The 23,034-nt window shown below is 46.7% G+C and overlaps 1 pseudogene; it reads right to left on the minus strand.

Moving 5' to 3' along the window:
* The window catches only part of LOC149457497 (potassium channel subfamily T member 2-like), a 1,031,266-nt pseudogene that overhangs the window by 21,601 nt on the left and 986,631 nt on the right, over nucleotides 1-23,034 (minus strand).

Consider the following 23,034-nt stretch of genomic DNA (forward strand, 5'->3'; position numbering starts at 1 on the left):
TGTATTGGAGTTGAACTTAAAAGACCATGTGTTTAATTTGTATTAAACAAAGTCAGTTGGGAAAGGGTACATGAATTCAACTTAATAACATAATGAATTAATATATATTATTTGGGGTCATTTGTTTTATTTGGATGACAATGGTGAGGTAGTCTTTGACTCTTAGATACACAGCTGATTCTTTTTGCATTAACATTTTTCAGTATTATAAAAAATGCACTACATATGAAATGTAAACATATTGCAACAAATACAGTAAGGTATAAATAAGTGAATTAAGATGATGCCTTCTGATTGTGTTTGGGTTGAATGAAGGTGGATCCATCATAATCTCAGAATAATAACACAAAATGAATCCATAATTAATTTTGTTTCATTGGTGACTACAATCTATATCATTCGATCAACCCATTGCATTTCTCTTTATGGGTTGGGCTAGCAGGGATATAGCCAATCTACCAAAATAACAAAAGAATAACAGAACTTCCAAAAATACTAATTAATTAGGAACAGTGAATATATACTTTTTCAAAGAATCATTCCAAAAATGAATAATTCTAACAATGATTATGATCAAATAAAAATGATTTACTTAACAAATGATATTGAAACTAAACCAACTTTTCTGTTGCAACCATCTCTTTTAAATAGGTGTCAGATGAATAATGTAACATGAAGGGTTTAGATTTCATTTGCAGACCAAAGGCCTTATTTTTTTTTCCTTGGAGCCTCCAGCCTGCATGTGATTATTATGTTACAGCTAACATAGTTACGACATGACCAGGAACTACTCTGATTGGTAACCGATCATGGGTGACAGTCATTGATAACTGGTATAGAGAGTGAACAGCTGTGTAATGTGTCAATAGCTCGCTGTCAAGGGGTGGGCATTTATAAACATATCCTCAGCAAAAGGCAATGTGCTGCATAATGTTCATATACAGACTGCACAAGAGAAAGAGTTAAAGTGACATTAAAGCTTTTTTTTTCTTTTTTTATTAAAATAACAAACATTATACTTGCCTGCTCTGTGCAATGGTTTTGCACAGAGCAGCCCTGACCCTCTTCTTCTGGGGTCCCCTGCCAGCGCTCCTGGCCCCTCTTGTGGGCTCCTGAGCTGCCCTGTTTGCGTCCATTGACACACAGTGGGCGGATCAGCCCAGCCCCCCCGCTCCCTCGGCACAGCATTTGATTGACAACAGTGGGCTCCCACTGCTATCAATCTGCCCAGGGAGGAGGGAGACAGTGGCGAGAGCTGCTGCTCTTGTGCACATTGCTGGATCGGATCAGGCTCAGGTAAGAATAAGGGGGGAGGGATTGAGCAGCACAGAAGGTTTTTCATCTTAATGTATAAAATGCATTAAAGTGAAAAACCTTAAGGCTTTAGAACCACTTTAAGTGCATGTATACAATAAGAATTGCAAAATCAGCAATCATTTTAAATATGATCGTTTTAAAATTAATAAAAGTTATCTAAACCGAAAAAGCTGTTTTCTTCAGTTACTCATAAAAAAAATAGGTATACCCTTTTTTCTGCAATCAGATGGTTTTTTGAAACAAACAGTTCGGTTTTATTATCTTAAATTTGTCTGATACATGTTACACTTCTCCATCATCTTCTGTAAATGCAACTTCTTTTTCTGCCAGAGATGTAAAAAGCACCTAACCCTTGACAGTTAGAAAAATAAGTTTTGTTTTACCTCTTTTTATTAACTGAGCTATGTAGCTCCTTCTATCCACAGACTGAATTAAATTTCCATTAGTTAAGGGAGCATGTGGTTAGATAAGAAATACAATAACTGCTATTGATTTATAGCAGCTTTGGGCTATTGCTATAATACTGTATTTGGTCTTTAAACAGATAGAAGATAGTAGTTAAATGTAAGTTTAGACATTGTTTTCACTTATTTAAAATCATCTTTTCCTTTGCCCATACAGGCATAGTAAAAGTAACTCCCCACATCTCCAGCAGTGCATACACACATTTTCTTCCTCACACGCCAATCCATTTATCCACCAGGACTGGATAAAGGAAGCACTACATAAGCTCCATACCTCACCCAAGTTCACAACAGGCTATGGACTCCTTCCCAGGCCATGTGTGACAGCAATGGACCAATTGTGAGACACCTAGCACTGTCACATATAAGAGGGGAATTAGCCCATACTAATCCATACCAAGACATCCCTGGTATTTCTATTTGCTGTCAGTAGCTGAAAAGGTTAGCATGGAAGCAGGGAAAGGAAGGAATGCTGATGGGGATAGGCAATGTTAAGTAACCCTTGTACTCTGCCTGCATAAAAAACACATTCATTTAAAACAACGATAATACACTTTTCAGAAAACAAACTGAGAAAGTTTTAACAAACCTAAATTTGAAATGTAAGCATGCACAGTTTCATGAGTGAGCCCACAAGGTAATGAAATATGTAACAGACAAGTCTTACATTTTTAAAGTAAATATAAAATGCTCCTTGGTCTCGTTCTGATATTTATGAAAAATTTCTGGAGAGGAAAACAGCATTTTTCAGGATGCCTAAAATGTAATACTTGCAAAATGAAACAGGAAAACACCTGTGTTGTGCAGAATTTTGAATACAGAAACCAGAACTGTACAAACATATAGCATTGCAATATAGTAATGGTTCCTAAAGAAACATTTTTCTGCTCCTTTACCCGTAATTACTATCTTCAATCTGCTGGGTCATGCATGCATTTAAAATGTGCAAACATCAACAAAAACACTGGAGTGGAAGGAATTCAGAGTTTCAGGAAAAAGTGTTTACTGTGATACTAAGATCAAGGGATGGATAGATTATGGGGATGAAGCTTGGTAATACAAAAATCCCAAGATGCCTCTGGAATGCAATGAGCTGCTTAGGTTACTTGTAACCTTTAGGAGCTGGGAACACCATTTGTTATATTTATTCACACAACATTATAATAGTCTGCAAAATATGTTATATTTTAGTTGTAGGACCACCCATAGCACTCTGGATGCCTATATTAGACTAAAGGCAATGTATAGTGGTTTGGTTTGTATTTTATTTATTTATTATGGTCATAAGCATGTTCCTTTCAGTTAAATATGAAATATTACATAGGAATATTGTAATGTAACTGTAACTGGGCTGCATGACCTGTATAACTAGCGTGTAGTGAGGGAGCTTGTAGACTCTTTACCCATTCAAGTTTGAACTTAAGTTGCTTCTCTAGAATTACTGAGGTATTATAGGCATGGTACTCCCCAGGGTACCCACTGTCTCAGGTGGAACTCCTGCACTTTGCCCTATAAAAGTGCACCCTGGAAGACTCCCAGCCTGGCCTAGCTAGTTTCCCCAACAGTCTGCCACATACCTGCTTCAGGTCAATGGACCGCTCTGCCAGGACAGCCTGTTTCCAAAGATTGTTCCCATAATGAGTTTAGGAGAAGGATGAGTCCACACAAAGAAAGACATTTAACTATTTACTTAAAAAGTGCTAATTACATATGTACAGCTCCAACCATCCCAGACATGTGACAGCACTTTTTCTCTTAAACATGTCTTCTCCAGGAGAGTAAGTTCATTTTTTGTAGTTGCTCTTCATAACAGAGGTCCTTCAGCCACTTACTAGCTTTGTTGTCTTTCTCTGGACTCTCTCTAGTTTAAGGAAATCATTCCCGAGGATTGGTGACCAAAACTGAATAGCATACTGAAGATGTGGCCAAACAAAGGTTTTGTAAAGTGGTAAAATTATAGTTTTATCTCTTTAGTAAATCCCCTTTTAATGCATGCTAAGAATCTGCTATCCTTGCTTGCTGCAGCTTGGCAATGCATCATATTGCTGAGTCTGATCTACTAGGCCCAGCAGATCCTTTTCCCCCTTTAATTTCCTCAGAGGTGAGTAACTTTACTGATTATTTTTTGCGCATTACTTTACATTTTGCAATATTAAACCTCATCTGCCATGTAGCTGCTCACCCCTCTCTTTTAACTAGGGGTTCTTGTAAAGTTACAATATCCTGTTGTGATGTTATTGTCCACTCAGACTGAACTATTTATTCCAGCCTCTGTATAATATATGAACAAGATAAACAGAATTGGTTCCATGACAGAGCCCTTGGCCACCCTGCTCACAACTCTAGACTATTCAGTGCCATTTACTATATTCTGCAACCACACTCACTCCTGCAACCAGTTTTCTATCCAGTATACATACAAAATCATCAATGCCAAATGACCTTAATTTGTAATTTAAACAATTGTGGGGTACTGTATAAAATGCCTTAGAATAAACTAAGATAGACTACATTCACAGATCTTCCTCTATTCAGATTACAGTTTACCTCCTCAAATAATGTTAAAAGGTTGGTCTGGCAAGAACAGTCTTTTATACATCCATGTTGGTTATTACTGATCATACTATTTTCAACATCAAATTCATGAATATAGTCCCTTATCATTCCTTCCAATAGTTTACATACTATTGATGTAAGGCTGACTGTTCTGTATTTTCCAGGTTTATATCTTTTAGCTCTTTTTTGAATATTGGTACCATATTTGTTTTTGCCAGTCTGCTGGTACCATTTCTGTCAGTAATTAACATCTAAATGATATCTAGTGCTATTACTGGGTACATCCTTGCACTACTATACACTATTATTTAGTCTCCTATAGAGGCGGCTGGCAGAGCTCCCCTTTCACACATATAATTAACTGAGAAAAGCAATGAGTAATCCTGTATCAGACAGCTCATCCAAGATTTGAGAGCCAGAGGATGTACCTAAATGAAGCTACTTTATCTCTGCTATTTCTTTGCTAATGCATAGTACTCCAGAAATCCTTTGCCTTGTGTTAATTGTATATCTGTAAAGCAAAAAATGTATACCTATAGTAAAAATGTATACGGGAATATAAATACTGTAAAGCAGTGTTTTTCAATTAGGGTGCCGCGGCACTCTGGGTTGCTATGATGACTCCCCAGGGGTTCTGCAACAATATGACATAAAACTGCCCCAACCAGTAACAACCTGATCAGACAACGATCCTGTTCCCCTGTCAGCAACCCAGGAAACTGCATGGGCTGCCCACCTGTGTCCTAAAAGCCAAAGTAATTTTTGAATACCAAAGCCAGGTTGAGTGGCCTGCACAGATTTCTGGGTTATCAACTCGAGCAGGGGTGGACTGACAACTCATGGGGCCCCCGGGCAATAGGGGATGATGGGGCCCCTGTGTCTTGGCCCAAACTCAAAAAAGCCTATGAAAAAGGTACCGCAGCATCTCATGGGACCCCCTACTGACCCCGGGCCCTCGGGCAGTGCCCGAGTTTCCAAATGGTCAGTCCGCCCCTGAACTCGAGTACAAAGAGCAGCAGGGAGGAGAAGAGACCCGAGAGGTGGTGCTGCCTGTGCTCTCTCCTTGCTCTCTGTATACAGGAGTTAACACAGGATTGCTTTCTGATCAGAGCTTACAGGGCTTGATTACCTCCCCATATCTCCTCCCCACACTGCTCCTGTCCCAACAGCAAAACTTATGGGTAGAAGGAGGTAATTAGAGATGAGCGAAGAAATGAAAAATTCGATTCGACTGATTCGGCGAATTCGTGGACAATATTCGATTCGAGTCGAATAAATTCGCTGTGAATTTAACTTAAAAAAGGGTGTTTCTAGGCTTCAGAGAGACTTAATATTAGTGCAGAACACTGTACCTTTAATTTAAATGCCCTTGGAGTCTGCTGGGGAAGAGAAATAATACTGTCTGTCAGTATGACATGCAGATGAGTGCCGTCGATCTTAGAATCACTGCACACTTCACTCCTTTGGCCAGTCACGGGGCCAAAACCAGTGTTTGGAGCCACAGTGTGGCGGTGGAGGCAGCAGCAATGGGAGGCCATACAGCAACCTATGACAAAATGGAAACCAGCAGGAGCGTGAGGAGACCTGAAAGTGGCACATGGCAGAGTGGGAGCAATGGGAGGCGGTACAGGGACCCAGGTCACACTGTGGGCCCAGCAGCAGCGTGACCAGGCGGTACGGGGGCCCATGGCCGATATGGGGCTTGGTGGCACCTATGGAAGGCCTGTAATCTGCCAGCGACCTATGACAAAATGGACAACCGCAGGAGTGTGAGGAGATTTCAAAGTGGCACATGGCAGAGTGGAAGCAATGGGAGGCCGTACAGGGACCCAGGTCACACTGTGGGCTCAGCAGCAGCGTGACCAGGAGGTACGGGGGCCCATGGTCGATATGGGGCCTGGCGGCACCTATGGAAGGCCGCTAATCTGCCAGCAACCTATGACAAAATGGACAACCGCAGGAGTGTGAGGAGATTTCAAAGAGGTACATGGCAGAGTGGAAGCAATGGGAGGCCGTACAGGGACCCAGGTCACACTGTGGGACCAGCATCAGCGTGAACAGGCGGTACGGGGGCCCATGGCCGATTTGACCTCATTCATCCCATAGTCCTGCCGACTCACGAATAGCGTGGCCTCCTCAAAGGGCCTGAGCAAGCGCAGGTGTCACACATGAGCTGACAATGGCTGACATCTAAGTTACACAGGGAGTACCTTTATCCGCTTTTAACATCAGGAAATCTGTGATGGCCTTTAGCTGTTCGTAAAGGCGGTCTAACATATGTAGGGTTGAATTACACCTTGTTGCAACGTCACAGCATGAGGAGTCGGTACGGGGGCCCATGGCAGATTACATGTCTGGCAGCAGCAATGGGAGGCCCGTAATCTGCCAGCACCCTATGTCAAAAAATTTAACACACCAGCAGTGTGAAGAGACCTGAAAGTGGCACATGGCAGCAGAGTGTGGCGATGGAGACAGCAGCAATGGGAGGCCGTACAGGGACCCATGAGAGACTCTGGACTTGGCAGCAGCATGAGGAGGCGGTATATAGGGGCCCATGGCAGATTAGGGGCCTGGCAGCAGCTATGTGAGGCCCGTAATCTGCCTGCACCCTATGTCAAAAAATTAAACACACCAGCAGTGTGAAGAGACCTGAAAGTGGCACATGGCAGCAGAGTGTGGCGATGGAGACAGCAGCAATGGGAGGCCGTACAGGGACCCATGAGAGACTCTAGACTTGGCAGCAGCATGAGGAGGCGGTATATAGGGGCCCATGGCAGATTAGGGGCCTGGCAGCAGCTATGTGAGGCCCGTAATCTGCCTGCACCCTATGTCAAAAAATTAAACACACCAGCAGTGTGAAGAGACCTGAAAGTGGCACATGGCAGCAGAGTGTGGCGATGGAGACAGCAGCAATGGGAGGCCGTACAGGGACCCATGAGAGACTCTAGACTTGGCAGCAGCATGAGGAGGCGGTATATAGGGGCCCATGGCAGATTAGGGGCCTGGCAGCAGCTATGTGAGGCCCGTAATCTGCCTGCACCCTATGTCAAAAAATTTAACACACCAGCAGTGTGAAGAGACCTGAAAGTGGCACATGGCAGCAGAGTGTGGCGATGGAGACAGCAGCAATGGGAGGCCGTACAGGGACCCATGAGAGACTCTGGACTTGGCAGCAGCATGAGGAGGCGGTATATAGGGGCCCATGGCAGATTAGGGGCCTGGCAGCAGCTATGTGAGGCCCGTAATCTGCCTGCACCCTATGTCAAAAAATTAAACACACCAGCAGTGTGAAGAGACCTGAAAGTGGCACATGGCAGCAGAGTGTGGCGATGGAGACAGCAGCAATGGGAGGCCGTACAGGGACCCATGAGAGACTCTAGACTTGGCAGCAGCATGAGGAGGCGGTATATAGGGGCCCATGGCAGATTAGGGGCCTGGCAGCAGCTATGTGAGGCCCGTAATCTGCCTGCACCCTATGTCAAAAAATTAAACACACCAGCAGTGTGAAGAGACCTGAAAGTGGCACATGGCAGCAGAGTGTGGCGATGGAGACAGCAGCAATGGGAGGCCGTACAGGGACCCATGAGAGACTCTGGACTTGGCAGCAGCATGAGGAGGCGGTATATAGGGGCCCATGGCAGATTAGGGGCCTGGCAGCAGCTATGTGAGGCCCGTAATCTGCCTGCACCCTATGTCAAAAAATTAAACACACCAGCAGTGTGAAGAGACCTGAAAGTGGCACATGGCAGCAGAGTGTGGCGATGGAGACAGCAACAATGGGAGGCCGTACAGGGACCCATGAGAGACTCTGGACTTGGCAGCAGCATGAGGAGGCGGTATATAGGGGCCCATGGCAGATTAGGGGCCTGGCAGCAGCTATGTGAGGCCCGTAATCTGCCTGCACCCTATGTCAAAAAATTAAACACACCAGCAGTGTGAAGAGACCTGAAAGTGGCACATGGCAGAGTGTGGCGATGGAGACAGCAGCAATGGGAGGCCGTACAGGGACCCATGACAGACTCTAGACTTGGCAGCAGCATGAGGAGGCGGTATATAGGGGCCCATGGCAGATTAGGGGCCTGGCAGCAGCTATGTGAGGCCCGTAATCTGCCTGCACCCTATGTCAAAAAATTTAACACACCAGCAGTGTGAAGAGACCTGAAAGTGGCACATGGCAGCAGAGTGTGGCGATGGAGACAGCAGCAATGGGAGGCCGTACAGGGACCCATGAGAGACTCTGGACTTGGCAGCAGCATGAGGAGGCGGTATATAGGGGCCCATGGCAGATTAGGGGCCTGGCAGCAGCTATGTGAGGCCCGTAATCTGCCTGCACCCTATGTCAAAAAATTAAACACACCAGCAGTGTGAAGAGACCTGAAAGTGGCACATGGCAGCAGAGTGTGGCGATGGAGACAGCAACAATGGGAGGCCGTACAGGGACCCATGAGAGACTCTGGACTTGGCAGCAGCATGAGGAGGCGGTATATAGGGGCCCATGGCAGATTAGGGGCCTGGCAGCAGCTATGTGAGGCCCGTAATCTGCCTGCACCCTATGTCAAAAAATTAAACACACCAGCAGTGTGAAGAGACCTGAAAGTGGCACATGGCAGCAGAGTGTGGCGATGGAGACAGCAGCAATGGGAGGCCGTACAGGGACCCATGAGAGACTCTAGACTTGGCAGCAGCATGAGGAGGCGGTATATAGGGGCCCATGGCAGATTAGGGGCCTGGCAGCAGCTATGTGAGGCCCGTAATCTGCCTGCACCCTATGTCAAAAAATTAAACACACCAGCAGTGTGAAGAGACCTGAAAGTGGCACATGGCAGCAGAGTGTGGCGATGGAGACAGCAGCAATGGGAGGCCGTACAGGGACCCATGAGAGACTCTAGAATTGGCAGCAGCATGAGGAGGCGGTATATAGGGGCCCATGGCAGATTAGGGGCCTGGCAGCAGCTATGTGAGGCCCGTAATCTGCCTGCACCCTATGTCAAAAAATTTAACACACCAGCAGTGTGAAGAGACCTGAAAGTGGCACATGGCAGCAGAGTGTGGCGATGGAGACAGCAGCAATGGGAGGCCGTACAGGGACCCATGAGAGACTCTGGACTTGGCAGCAGCATGAGGAGGCGGTATATAGGGGCCCATGGCAGATTAGGGGCCTGGCAGCAGCTATGTGAGGCCCGTAATCTGCCTGCACCCTATGTCAAAAAATTAAACACACCAGCAGTGTGAAGAGACCTGAAAGTGGCACATGGCAGCAGAGTGTGGCGATGGAGACAGCAGCAATGGGAGGCCGTACAGGGACCCATGAGAGACTCTAGACTTGGCAGCAGCATGAGGAGGCGGTATATAGGGGCCCATGGCAGATTAGGGGCCTGGCAGCAGCTATGTGAGGCCCGTAATCTGCCTGCACCCTATGTCAAAAAATTAAACACACCAGCAGTGTGAAGAGACCTGAAAGTGGCACATGGCAGCAGAGTGTGGCGATGGAGACAGCAGCAATGGGAGGCCGTACAGGGACCCATGAGAGACTCTGGACTTGGCAGCAGCATGAGGAGGCGGTATATAGGGGCCCATGGCAGATTAGGGGCCTGGCAGCAGCTATGTGAGGCCCGTAATCTGCCTGCACCCTATGTCAAAAAATTAAACACACCAGCAGTGTGAAGAGACCTGAAAGTGGCACATGGCAGCAGAGTGTGGCGATGGAGACAGCAACAATGGGAGGCCGTACAGGGACCCATGAGAGACTCTGGACTTGGCAGCAGCATGAGGAGGCGGTATATAGGGGCCCATGGCAGATTAGGGGCCTGGCAGCAGCTATGTGAGGCCCGTAATCTGCCTGCACCCTATGTCAAAAAATTAAACACACCAGCAGTGTGAAGAGACCTGAAAGTGGCACATGGCAGAGTGTGGCGATGGAGACAGCAGCAATGGGAGGCCGTACAGGGACCCATGACAGACTCTAGACTTGGCAGCAGCATGAGGAGGCGGTATATAGGGGCCCATGGCAGATTAGGGGCCTGGCAGCAGCTATGTGAGGCCCGTAATCTGCCTGCACCCTATGTCAAAAAATTTAACACACCAGCAGTGTGAAGAGACCTGAAAGTGGCACATGGCAGCAGAGTGTGGCGATGGAGACAGCAGCAATGGGAGGCCGTACAGGGACCCATGAGAGACTCTGGACTTGGCAGCAGCATGAGGAGGCGGTATATAGGGGCCCATGGGAGATTAGGGGCCTGGCAGCAGCTATGTGAGGCCCGTAATCTGCCTGCACCCTATGTCAAAAAATTAAACACACCAGCAGTGTGAAGAGACCTGAAAGTGGCACATGGCAGCAGAGTGTGGCGATGGAGACAGCAACAATGGGAGGCCGTACAGGGACCCATGAGAGACTCTGGACTTGGCAGCAGCATGAGGAGGCGGTATATAGGGGCCCATGGCAGATTAGGGGCCTGGCAGCAGCTATGTGAGGCCCGTAATCTGCCTGCACCCTATGTCAAAAAATTAAACACACCAGCAGTGTGAAGAGACCTGAAAGTGGCACATGGCAGCAGAGTGTGGCGATGGAGACAGCAGCAATGGGAGGCCGTACAGGGACCCATGAGAGACTCTGGACTTGGCAGCAGCATGAGGAGGCGGTATATAGGGGCCCATGGCAGATTAGGGGCCTGGCAGCAGCTATGTGAGGCCCGTTATCTTGCAGCACCCTATGTCAAAAAATTAAACACACCAGCAGTGTGAAGAGACCTGAAAGTGGCACATGGCAGCAGAGTGTGGCGATGGAGACAGCAGCAATGGGAGGCCGTACAGGGACCCATGAGAGACTCTAGACTTGGCAGCAGCATGAGGAGGCGGTATATAGGGGCCCATGGCAGATTAGGGGCCTGGCAGCAGCTATGTGAGGCCCGTAATCTGCCTGCACCCTATGTCAAAAAATTAAACACACCAGCAGTGTGAAGAGACCTGAAAGTGGCACATGGCAGCAGAGTGTGGCGATGGAGACAGCAGCAATGGGAGGCCGTACAGGGACCCATGAGAGACTCTGGACTTGGCAGCAGCATGAGGAGGCGGTATATAGGGGCCCATGGCAGATTAGGGGCCTGGCAGCAGCTATGTGAGGCCCGTTATCTTGCAGCACCCTATGTCAAAAAATTTAACACACCAGCAGTGTGAAGAGACCTGAAAGTGGCACATGGCAGCAGAGTGTGGCGATGGAGACAGCAGCAATGGGAGGCCGTACAGGGACCCATGAGAGACTCTAGACTTGGCAGCAGCATGAGGAGGCGGTATATAGGGGCCCATGGCAGATTAGGGGCCTGGCAGCAGCTATGTGAGGCCCGTAATCTGCCTGCACCCTATGTCAAAAAATTAAACACACCAGCAGTGTGAAGAGACCTGAAAGTGGCACATGGCAGCAGAGTGTGGCGATGGAGACAGCAACAATGGGAGGCCGTACAGGGACCCATGAGAGACTCTGGACTTGGCAGCAGCATGAGGAGGCGGTATATAGGGGCCCATGGCAGATTAGGGGCCTGGCAGCAGCTATGTGAGGCCCGTAATCTGCCTGCACCCTATGTCAAAAAATTAAACACACCAGCAGTGTGAAGAGACCTGAAAGTGGCACATGGCAGCAGAGTGTGGCGATGGAGACAGCAACAATGGGAGGCCGTACAGGGACCCATGAGAGACTCTGGACTTGGCAGCAGCATAAGGAGGCGGTATATAGGGGCCCATGGCAGATTATGGGCCTGGCAGCAGCTATGTGAGGCCCGTAATCTGCCTGCACCCTATGTCAAAAAATTAAACACACCAGCAGTGTGAAGAGACCTGAAAGTGGCACATGGCAGCAGAGTGTGGCGATGGAGACAGCAACAATGGGAGGCCGTACAGGGACCCATGAGAGACTCTGGACTTGGCAGCAGCATGAGGAGGCGGTATATAGGGGCCCATGGCAGATTAGGGGCCTGGCAGCAGCTATGTGAGGCCCGTAATCTGCCTGCACCCTATGTCAAAAAATTAAACACACCAGCAGTGTGAAGAGACCTGAAAGTGGCACATGGTAGCAGAGTGTGGCGATGGAGACAGCAACAATGGGAGGCCGTACAGGGACCCATGAGAGACTCTGGACTTGGCAGCAGCATGAGGAGGCGGTATATAGGGGCCCATGGCAGATTAGGGGCCTGGCAGCAGCTATGTGAGGCCCGTAATCTGCCTGCACCCTATGTCAAAAAATTAAACACACCAGCAGTGTGAAGAGACCTGAAAGTGGCACATGGCAGAGTGTGGCGATGGAGACAGCAGCAATGGGAGGCCGTACAGGGACCCATGACAGACTCTAGACTTGGCAGCAGCATGAGGAGGCGGTATATAGGGGCCCATGGCAGATTAGGGGCCTGGCAGCAGCTATGTGAGGCCCGTAATCTGCCTGCACCCTATGTCAAAAAATTTAACACACCAGCAGTGTGAAGAGACCTGAAAGTGGCACATGGCAGCAGAGTGTGGCGATGGAGACAGCAGCAATGGGAGGCCGTACAGGGACCCATGAGAGACTCTGGACTTGGCAGCAGCATGAGGAGGCGGTATATAGGGGCCCATGGCAGATTAGGGGCCTGGCAGCAGCTATGTGAGGCCCGTAATCTGCCTGCACCCTATGTCAAAAAATTAAACACACCAGCAGTGTGAAGAGACCTGAAAGTGGCACATGGCAGAGTGTGGCGATGGAGACAGCAGCAATGGGAGGCCGTACAGGGACCCATGACAGACTCTAGACTTGGCAGCAGCATGAGGAGGCGGTATATAGGGGCCCATGGCAGATTAGGGGCCTGGCAGCAGCTATGTGAGGCCCGTAATCTGCCTGCACCCTATGTCAAAAAATTTAACACACCAGCAGTGTGAAGAGACCTGAAAGTGGCACATGGCAGCAGAGTGTGGCGATGGAGACAGCAGCAATGGGAGGCCGTACAGGGACCCATGAGAGACTCTAGACTTGGCAGCAGCATGAGGAGGCGGTTTATAGGGGCCCATGGCAGATTAGGGGCCTGGCAGCAGCTATGTGAGGCCCGTAATCTGCCTGCACCCTATGTCAAAAAATTTAACACACCAGCAGTGTGAAGAGACCTGAAAGTGGCACATGGCAGCAGAGTGTGGCGATGGAGACAGCAGCAATGGGAGGCCGTACAGGGACCCATGAGAGACTCTGGACTTGGCAGCAGCATGAGGAGGCGGTATATAGGGGCCCATGGCAGATTAGGGGCCTGGCAGCAGCTATGTGAGGCCCGTAATCTGCCTGCACCCTATGTCAAAAAATTAAACACACCAGCAGTGTGAAGAGACCTGAAAGTGGCACATGGCAGCAGAGTGTGGCGATGGAGACAGCAGCAATGGGAGGCCGTACAGGGACCCATGAGAGACTCTGGACCTAGCAGCAGCATGAGGAGGCGGTATATAGGGGCCTATGGCAGATTAGGGGCCTGGCAGCAGCTATAGGAGGCCCGTAATCTGCCAGCACCTTATGTCAAAAAATTAAACACACCAGCAGTGTGAGGAGACCTGAAAGTGGCACATGTTTGAGGCATGATTCATGGCGGATTTAGTCAGTTGTGTCAGGAACTGGTGGTTTGAAATCCAGACTAATCCACGCCTGATTCATTTTCACAAACGTGAGTCTCTCCACACTTTGGGTGGACAGTCGTGTCCTCCGCGGAGTTACAATACCTCCTGCCGCACTAAACACGCGCTCCGATGCCACGCTACTGGCCGGGCATGACAGCCTTTCAAGGGCAAATTCAGCTAGTTGGGGCCAAAGGTCAAGTTTCGTTGCCCAGTAGTCAAGGGGATTGTCTACCTCGGTTGGCAGGGTGCTGTCCAAGTAGGCCCAAGCCTGTTGTTTGAGCTCCTGCTCCAGGTCCACCTGATGCTGCTGCTGCTGCTGCGGCTGGTTAGTAGTTTCCTCACTGCGCTGGTGAAGAAAGCTACTCATCATCGACTGCAGACTGAGGCAGCCACTGCTGGTGGAGCTGCCACTGCTCCTACCACCCCACCCCTCCCCTGCTGCCATGCCAGCGGAACGCGAGCGCACAGGGCCCACAGTGTCTGAGGATGGACGTTGGCGCACAAAGGCAGAGACCAACTGACTACATAGGTGGTTTTTATAGTACGTAATTTTGGCCTCCCTCTCAGCAGGTGTGAAAAAGGCCACCATTTTGGACCGGTAGCGAGGGTCCAACAAGGTGGACAGCCAAAAGTCATCCCTCTGTCTGATGGTTATTATTCGGCTGTCGCTACGCAAGCAACCGAGCATGCTATGGGCCATTTGTGCCAAGGAATGCGAGGGACTCCCTGCCTCCATCTCCACAGCATACTGCCACGGTGCGTCTGGGTCCTCTGTCTCCTCCTCCTCCTCCTCTACCAGATGCTCCTTTACTTCCTCGGGAGGCTTGAGGAAAAATTGCCACACCACCGAGTAGGAAACTTTGCCCCCGCTACTCTTCACTGGCTGACTGCTACTTCCTCCGTGCGCACCGGCACCACTACTGGCCGTGGTGGTAGGCTGCAGTGGAGCTGGTGCTCTACTCCGTGGACGTTTGGCTCCACTGACACTGATGCGACCCTGCTGCTGTCTCCTGGGCAACCCACCGACTGTTTTGCTCGCTGCCAAGCTGCCACCCTCTTCTCCTGATGATGCGGAAGAAATTGCCTGATGACGACGAGGCTGCCAAGTGCGATCAACCTCCTCATCATCAAGTAGGGTCTCCGCCTCACTACTAGCCCCCTCGGCTGCGTCTGGGTCAGGAGACAGACCTGTCTCTAGACCGGCTACCGAGCCACTCTCCTCGCCAGTACTTGTTCGCTTGGCTGCTGAAAAGGCCGATGTCTCCCCCCGTTCCTGACCACCCTCTGTTAGCTCTTCCTCACTGTACAGTGGGGCTGAGCCCACAGCATGCGATACTTCGCTTGGTGAGGAAACAGCAAAGGACAGGGGCAGGTAGAGGACACGTGATTTCAGTGGGCTTGCTCCCGGGCCATGCCAACTAACGGTTGTGTCTGACGTACCCACCGACCGTTGGCTGTAGGTGTCAGAGGTGACCTGGGAAGAGGAAGACGACCGAGCCAACCAATCAATGACGGCAGGGTTGTCGGTGGAGACACGACCGCTGGATGACACCGGGAGCACTGGCCTCTGGCTGCGAATACTGCTGCCTCGACCCCTTCCTCTGCTGCCACGTCTGCTCGCTCCTAAAACATTGCCTCCTCTGCCACTCCTCTGCATGTTGTCTGACATACTATTTAATTCAACGATTAGGTGTCCCTGAGTAACAATTCTCTGGCACTCAGTAACAATTCTGTCTGTCCCTGAGTATGAATTCTGTGGCCCTGAGTAACAATTCTGTGTCTGTGCGAGTAACAATTCTGTGTCTGTGCGAGTAACAATTCTGTGTCTGTGCAAGTAACAATTTTGTGTCTGTGCGAGTAACAATTCTCTGGCACTCAGTAACAATTCTGTCTGTCCCTGAGTAACAATTCTCTGGCACTCAGTAACAATTCTGTCTGTCCCTGAGTAACAATTCTCTGGCACTCAGTAACAATTCTGTCTGTCCCTGAGTATGAATTCTGTGGCCCTGAGTAACAATTCTGTGTCTGTGCGAGTAACAATTCTGTGTCTGTGCAAGTAACAATTTTGTGTCTGTGCGAGTAACAATTCTCTGGCACTCAGTAACAATTCTGTCTGTCCCTGAGTAACAATTCTCTGGCACTCAGTAACAATTCTGTCTGTCCCTGAGTATGAATTCTGTGGCCCTGAGTAACAATTCTGTGTCTGTGCGAGTAACAATTCTGTGTCTGTGCAAGTAACAATTTTGTGTCTGTGCGAGTAACAATTCTCTGGCACTCAGTAACAATTCTGTCTGTCCCTGAGTAACAATTCTCTGGCACTCAGTAACAATTCTGTCTGTCCCTGAGTAACAATTCTCTGGCACTCAGTAACAATTCTGTGTCTGTGCGAGTAACAATTCTGTGTCTGTGCAAGTAACAATTTTGTGTCTGTGCGAGTAACAATTCTCTGGCACTCAGTAACAATTCTGTCTGTCCCTGAGTAACAATTCTCTGGCACTCAGTAACAATTCTGTCTGTCCCTGAGTAACAATTCTCTGGCACTCAGTAACAATTCTGTCTGTCCCTGAGTATGAATTCTGTGGCCCTGAGTAACAATTCTGTGTCTGTGCGAGTAACAATTCTGTGTCTGTGCAAGTAACAATTTTGTGTCTGTGCGAGTAACAATTCTCTGGCACTCAGTAACAATTCTGTCTGTCCCTGAGTAACAATTCTCTGGCACTCAGTAACAATTCTGTCTGTCCCTGAGTAACAATTCTCTGGCACTCAGTAACAATTCTGTCTGTCCCTGAGTAACAATTCTCTGGCACTCAGTAACAATTCTGTCTGTCCCTGAGTAACAATTCTCTGGCACTCAGTAACAATTCTGTCTGTCCCTGAGTATGAATTCTGTGGCCCTGAGTAACAATTCTGTGTCTGTGCGAGTAACAATTCTGTGTCTGTGCAAGTAACAATTTTGTGTCTGTGCGAGTAACAATTCTCTGGCACTCAGTAACAATTCTGTCTGTCCCTGAGTAACAATTCTCTGGCACTCAGTAACAATTCTGTCTGTCCCTGAGTAACAATTCTCTGGCACTCAGTAACAATTCTGTCTGTCCCTGAGTATGAATTCTGTGGCCCTGAGTAACAATTCTGTGTCTGTGCGAGTAACAATTCTGTGTCTGTGCAAGTAACAATTTTGTGTCTGTGCGAGTAACAATTCTCTGGCACTCAGTAACAATTCTGTCTGTCCCTGAGTAACAATTCTCTGGCACTCAGTAACAATTCTGTCTGTCCCTAAGTAACAATTCTCTGGCACTCAGTAACAATTCTGTCTGTCCCTGAGTAACAATTCTCTGGCACTCAGTAACAATTCTGTCTGTCCCTGAGTAACAATTCTCTGGCACTCAGTAACAATTCTGTCTGTCCCTGAGTAACAATTCTCTGGCACTCAGTAACAATTCTGTCTGTCCCTGAGTATGAATTCTGTGGCCCTGAGTAACAATTCTGTGTCTGTGCGAGTAACAATTCTGTGTCTGTGCAAGTAACAATTTTGTGTCTGTGCGAGTAACAATTCTCTGGCACTCAGTAACAATTCTGTCTGTCCCTGAGTAACAATTCTCTGGCACTCAGTAACAATTCTGTCTGTCCCTGAGTATGAATTCTGTGGCCCTGAGTAACAATTCTGTGTCTGTGCGAGTAACAATTCTGTGTCTGTGCAAGTAACAATTTTGTGTCTGTGCGAGTAACAATTCTCTGGCACTCAGTAACAATTCTGTCTGTCCCTGAGTAACAATTCTCTGGCACTCAGTAACAATTCTGTCTGTCCCTGAGTAACAATTCTCTGGCACTCAGTAACAATTCTGTGTCTGTGCGAGTAACAATTCTGTGTCTGTGCAAGTAACAATTTTGTGTCTGTGCGAGTAACAATTCTCTGGCACTCAGTAACAATTCTGTCTGTCCCTGAGTAACAATTCTCTGGCACTCAGTAACAATTCTGTCTGTCCCTGAGTAACAATTCTCTGGCACTCAGTAACAATTCTGTCTGTCCCTGAGTAACAATTCTCTGGCACTCAGTAACAATTCTGTCTGTCCCTGAGTAACAATTCTCTGGCACTCAGTAACAATTCTGTCTGTCCCTGAGTATGAATTCTGTGGCCCTGAGTAACAATTCTGTGTCTGTGCGAGTAACAATTCTGTGTCTGTGCAAGTAACAATTTTGTGTCTGTGCGAGTAACAATTCTCTGGCACTCAGTAACAATTCTGTCTGTCCCTGAGTAACAATTCTCTGGCACTCAGTAACAATTCTGTCTGTCCCTGAGTAACAATTCTCTGGCACTCAGTAACAATTCTGTCTGTCCCTGAGTATGAATTCTGTGGCCCTGAGTAACAATTCTGTGTCTGTGCGAGTAACAATTCTGTGTCTGTGCAAGTAACAATTTTGTGTCTGTGCGAGTAACAATTCTCTGGCACTCAGTAACAATTCTGTCTGTCCCTGAGTAACAATTCTCTGGCACTCAGTAACAATTCTGTCTGTCCCTAAGTAACAATTCTCTGGCACTCAGTAACAATTCTGTCTGTCCCTGAGTATGAATTCTGTGGCCCTGAGTAACAATTCTGTGTCTGTGCGAGTAACAATTCTGTGTCTGTGCAAGTAACAATTTTGTGTCTGTGCGAGTAACAATTCTCTGGCACTCAGTAACAATTCTGTCTGTCCCTGAGTAACAATTCTCTGGCACTCAGTAACAATTCTGTCTGTCCCTGAGTAACAATTCTCTGGCACTCAGTAACAATTCTGTCTGTCCCTGAGTATGAATTCTGTGGCCCTGAGTAACAATTCTGTGTCTGTGCGAGTAACAATTCTGTGTCTGTGCAAGTAACAATTTTGTGTCTGTGCGAGTAACAATTCTCTGGCACTCAGTAACAATTCTGTCTGTCCCTGAGTAACAATTCTCTGGCACTCAGTAACAATTCTGTCTGTCCCTGAGTAACAATTCTCTGGCACTCAGTAACAATTCTGTCTGTCCCTGAGTATGAATTCTGTGGCCCTGAGTAACAATTCTGTGTCTGTGCGAGTAACAATTCTGTGTCTGTGCAAGTAACAATTTTGTGTCTGTGCGAGTAACAATTCTCTGGCACTCAGTAACAATTCTGTCTGTCCCTGAGTAACAATTCTCTGGCACTCAGTAACAATTCTGTCTGTCCCTGAGTAACAATTCTCTGGCACTCAGTAACAATTCTGTCTGTCCCTGAGTATGAATTCTGTGGCTCTGAGTAACAATTCTGTGTCTGTGCGAGTAACAATTCTGTGTCTGTGCAAGTAACAATTTTGTGTCTGTGCGAGTAACAATTCTCTGGCACTCAGTAACAATTCTGTCTGTCCCTGAGTAACAATTCTCTGGCACTCAGTAACAATTCTGTCTGTCCCTGAGTAACAATTCTCTGGCACTCAGTAACAATTCTGTCTGTCCCTGAGTAACAATTCTCTGGCACTCAGTAACAATTCTGTCTGTCCCTGAGTATGAATTCTGTGGCCCTGAGTAACAATTCTGTCTGTGCGAGTAACAATTCTGTGTCTGTGCAAGTAACAATTTTGTGTCTGTGCGAGTAACAATTCTCTGGCACTCAGTAACAATTCTGTCTGTCCCTGAGTAACAATTCTCTGGCACTCAGTAACAATTCTGTCTGTCCCTGAGTAACAATTCTCTGGCACTCAGTAACAATTCTGTCTGTCCCTGAGTAACAATTCTCTGGCACTCAGTAACAATTCTGTCTGTCCCTGAGTAACAATTCTGTCTGTCCCTGAGAATGAATTCTGTGGCCCTGAGTAAGAATTCTCTGGCACTCAGTAACAATTCTGTCTGTCCCTGAGTAACAATTCTCTGGCACTCAGTAACAATTCTGTCTGTCCCTGAGTAAAAATTCTGTGGCCCTAATAACGTTTCTGTGGCCCTAAGTAACAATTCTCTGGCACTGAGTGAAAATTCTGTCTGTCCCTGAGTATGAATTCTGTGGCCCTAACTAGCGTTTCTTTGTCCCTAAATAACGATTCTGTGGCCCTCATTAACAAGTCTGTGTCCCTGAGTAATGGTTCTCTGTCCCTAAGTAACTTCTCTCTGTCCCCAATTCTCGTTTCTGTGGCCCTAACTCTGTCCCTGTCCCTAGTACAGAGCGGTCTGCCTCTGTTCAATGACTGCAGGCAAATGAAGATTTCCAAAATGGCCGCTATATATACCTCGACCATTACACAGTGCTGGCTGGCTGGCTGCTGATTGGCTGATGCGATCACATGTCGTTGAGGAATGCATTATGGGGCAGCACGCCTTGTCTGCGCGCCTTCCCCGACATCCCCGCTCCGTCGCCGCACATGTCAGCCGCCATTTTCGGAAAAATTTCGATTCGCGCGTCCGAATTAGGCTGTTTTTCGGATTCGGCACGAATCGAAATTTTTCCGATATTCGACTCGAATTCCACTTCGGATACTTCGATTCGCTCATCTCTAGAGGTAATTAAACTCTGTACAGTCCCAATCTGAGTTTGTTCTGTGTTATCTCTGGTATACAGACAGGCGGGAAAGGATCTGGGTGGTGGACAGTCCACACCACTGGCTCTCTCCTCCTGTCCTGTCACTACTCCTGTTCTGTAGTGATGAGAGGGATATGGTGGGATAGGAGGCTTTGTGATAGAAGGGGGGATTTGGAGGGGTAAGGAAAACAGAATTTGTGCTATGAGGGAGGAGGATGGATTTGTGGGAAATTTACAACCTACAAACCACTTAACTCTTAACTGCCTTCCAAACTATATTTTAGAACATGCAGTGTGTTAACGTGCAAAATCGAGCATTTTTCCGCATCACACAAAAATGTGCTGACTTTTGCAGATGCAAGTGAGTGCCACTAATTAATGAATTAACTAATTAATTATTTCCTAATTGCACCCCCACACATTTAGCAAGTATGGTATCGCAGTACCATGTGTTTTGGTGTCACTCAATTAAAAAAAACATGCCTGCACCTTTTTTGTGTGTTTCGTAAGCACAGAGCAGCCCATTAAAAAATGCGACTAGAGGGAATGAGCAAAAAAGTACTTGAACACACCTCTTGCTGTGAATGAGCCTTCAAACTTGAGTGCCCCATCATTGTGTGCAATTAAAGAGTGCCTCGACTGAAAAAGGTTGAAAACACAGCTGTAAAGCAGTGATTGGGACAATTGTCAAATGTCAACTGCATGTGGATCAGTCACTGTAATTAAAAAAATATGCACAAGGATGTTTCACCAGCAGTAAATGTATGACAATATCACATTCACTGCTTTATAATAGTGTACCATAGAATGAAACCCTGCTTTGTGAAGGTATAAACTAAAAAAATTAAATAATTTCCCCAAACCATGACAGTTTCCCTTAAAAAAAAAAATCAAGATCTTAGTGACATCCTTTGTGATAATTTTTCTATCTTGATGGAAACTCGCAAAATGCCTTTCAGAAGTATAGTCACTCTTTCAATCATCTATTCTGCAGTCCTTTGGCACTTTGCATTAAGATGGAATTGTATTTGTAACCCTAGTAACAGCAATAACTGTGTTATTCTACAGTTATTGAACAAATGTCTGCTAACAAAAGAAGTTCAGATTCATTGTGTCACTCTTTCTATTGCTGACCCTTAACAATCTATGCATGTGAGAAATTACAGATCTGTTTCAATGTGTCACATTAGAGGTTAAAAATAATTGCATGAAACAGTGATGGAAGCCAGGTGGCATAGAGTGAACTGTTGCATGAAGGATGGAAAACAGACAGAGTGAAAGAGAACTGCCTGCTCTCCTCTTGACTTACACAACATCATTCAGTTCCAGTCTAGTGTCTGGGGAAGGATTGATGAGGATGTAGGACAGCCTGTTCTGCTGATCATTCATTTCATCTAGAACAAAAAAAAAATACATAGTTATTGCCTGAACCATGATGAAAATACAGTGCAAATGCCACATAATTAAAACAGATATAGTCCTAATTAGTGAAGACAACTGGAACATAGTAATTACCAATGATTCTACGATTTGCTAGTGATTTCTAAATATAACAATTCTTCAAACATTATTCAGCCCGAAAGCTATCCTCCCAAATTCACAGTCCATTCATCATCAGAAAAATTTACTAGCAGCTGTGTTGCTGATGGGCCTAGCTATACATCCATTTGCATTATGGCCAGTCATTAGGATCCTCCCACTATACAGCTGGTGGCTATTTATATTAATCTAACTGGTTAAAATTTCTCTATAAGTAGACACCTTGAAGCAAATCTGTTCTTCAACCAATAAAATATAACTATGGCCTAAATAAAAAGCATATGTTGTCTTATGTTGTATATGATACAGTCTGTTAGCAGCATTAACACAGATATTGTTTTTTTGTTTTGTTTTTTTCTGGGTTCCTCTTATAGCATAGTTTATTACCTGGTGATCTGGCTAGCAATGCTGGTATTTTCAACTTCCTTAAACAGACCAATCTGACGAGCAAAGGTGGCAGTTAGACAGTCGAGACGAACCATTTAACTCTGACGGGGTGCTTACAATGGTCAGCATTTGTTCAGTTATGTACAACATGTAAAACCTTTATTCCAAAAGGAAAAATAAAATATTTCTACAACTAATTAAAATGCATTAGCTGGAACTGAGCTTTGCATTGTTAATCACTAACATAAAGTCATATAATCTAGTTAGTTCAACCAAAACTGACTGACAGTGCTGTTGTCCTAGGATAGCTACGTTGCTTCTCCATAGATGCAGTGGTGGAGTGAATGTATTTATCATAGGAGGTGCGAGACTGGCTAATCACTAGGTGAAAATAAAGTAATAAAAGACTGAAGGAAAAAAAATGAAGTCAGTCACACCCAGTGATTGCTAAACTAAAATATATGCAAAAATAGAAAATAAGCGCAAACAAAATATATGATATAAACCTATCATTTGTTAGCTGAACACTAAGGTAGAATCCACAATATCCAATAGCAATTTGACAAACAGAAGTGTACATTCCCCTTCACCAAACAAAATCACAACCTCTCAACTTCGGGATGTGACCTCTGAATTAACAATAGATTGCTGATGCCAT

Source organism: Staurois parvus, unplaced genomic scaffold (genome assembly GCF_062004578.1).
Source record: "Staurois parvus isolate SC_StPar_1 unplaced genomic scaffold, SC_StPar_1.0 ptg000318l, whole genome shotgun sequence".
Classification (NCBI taxonomy): Eukaryota; Metazoa; Chordata; class Amphibia; order Anura; family Ranidae; genus Staurois; species Staurois parvus.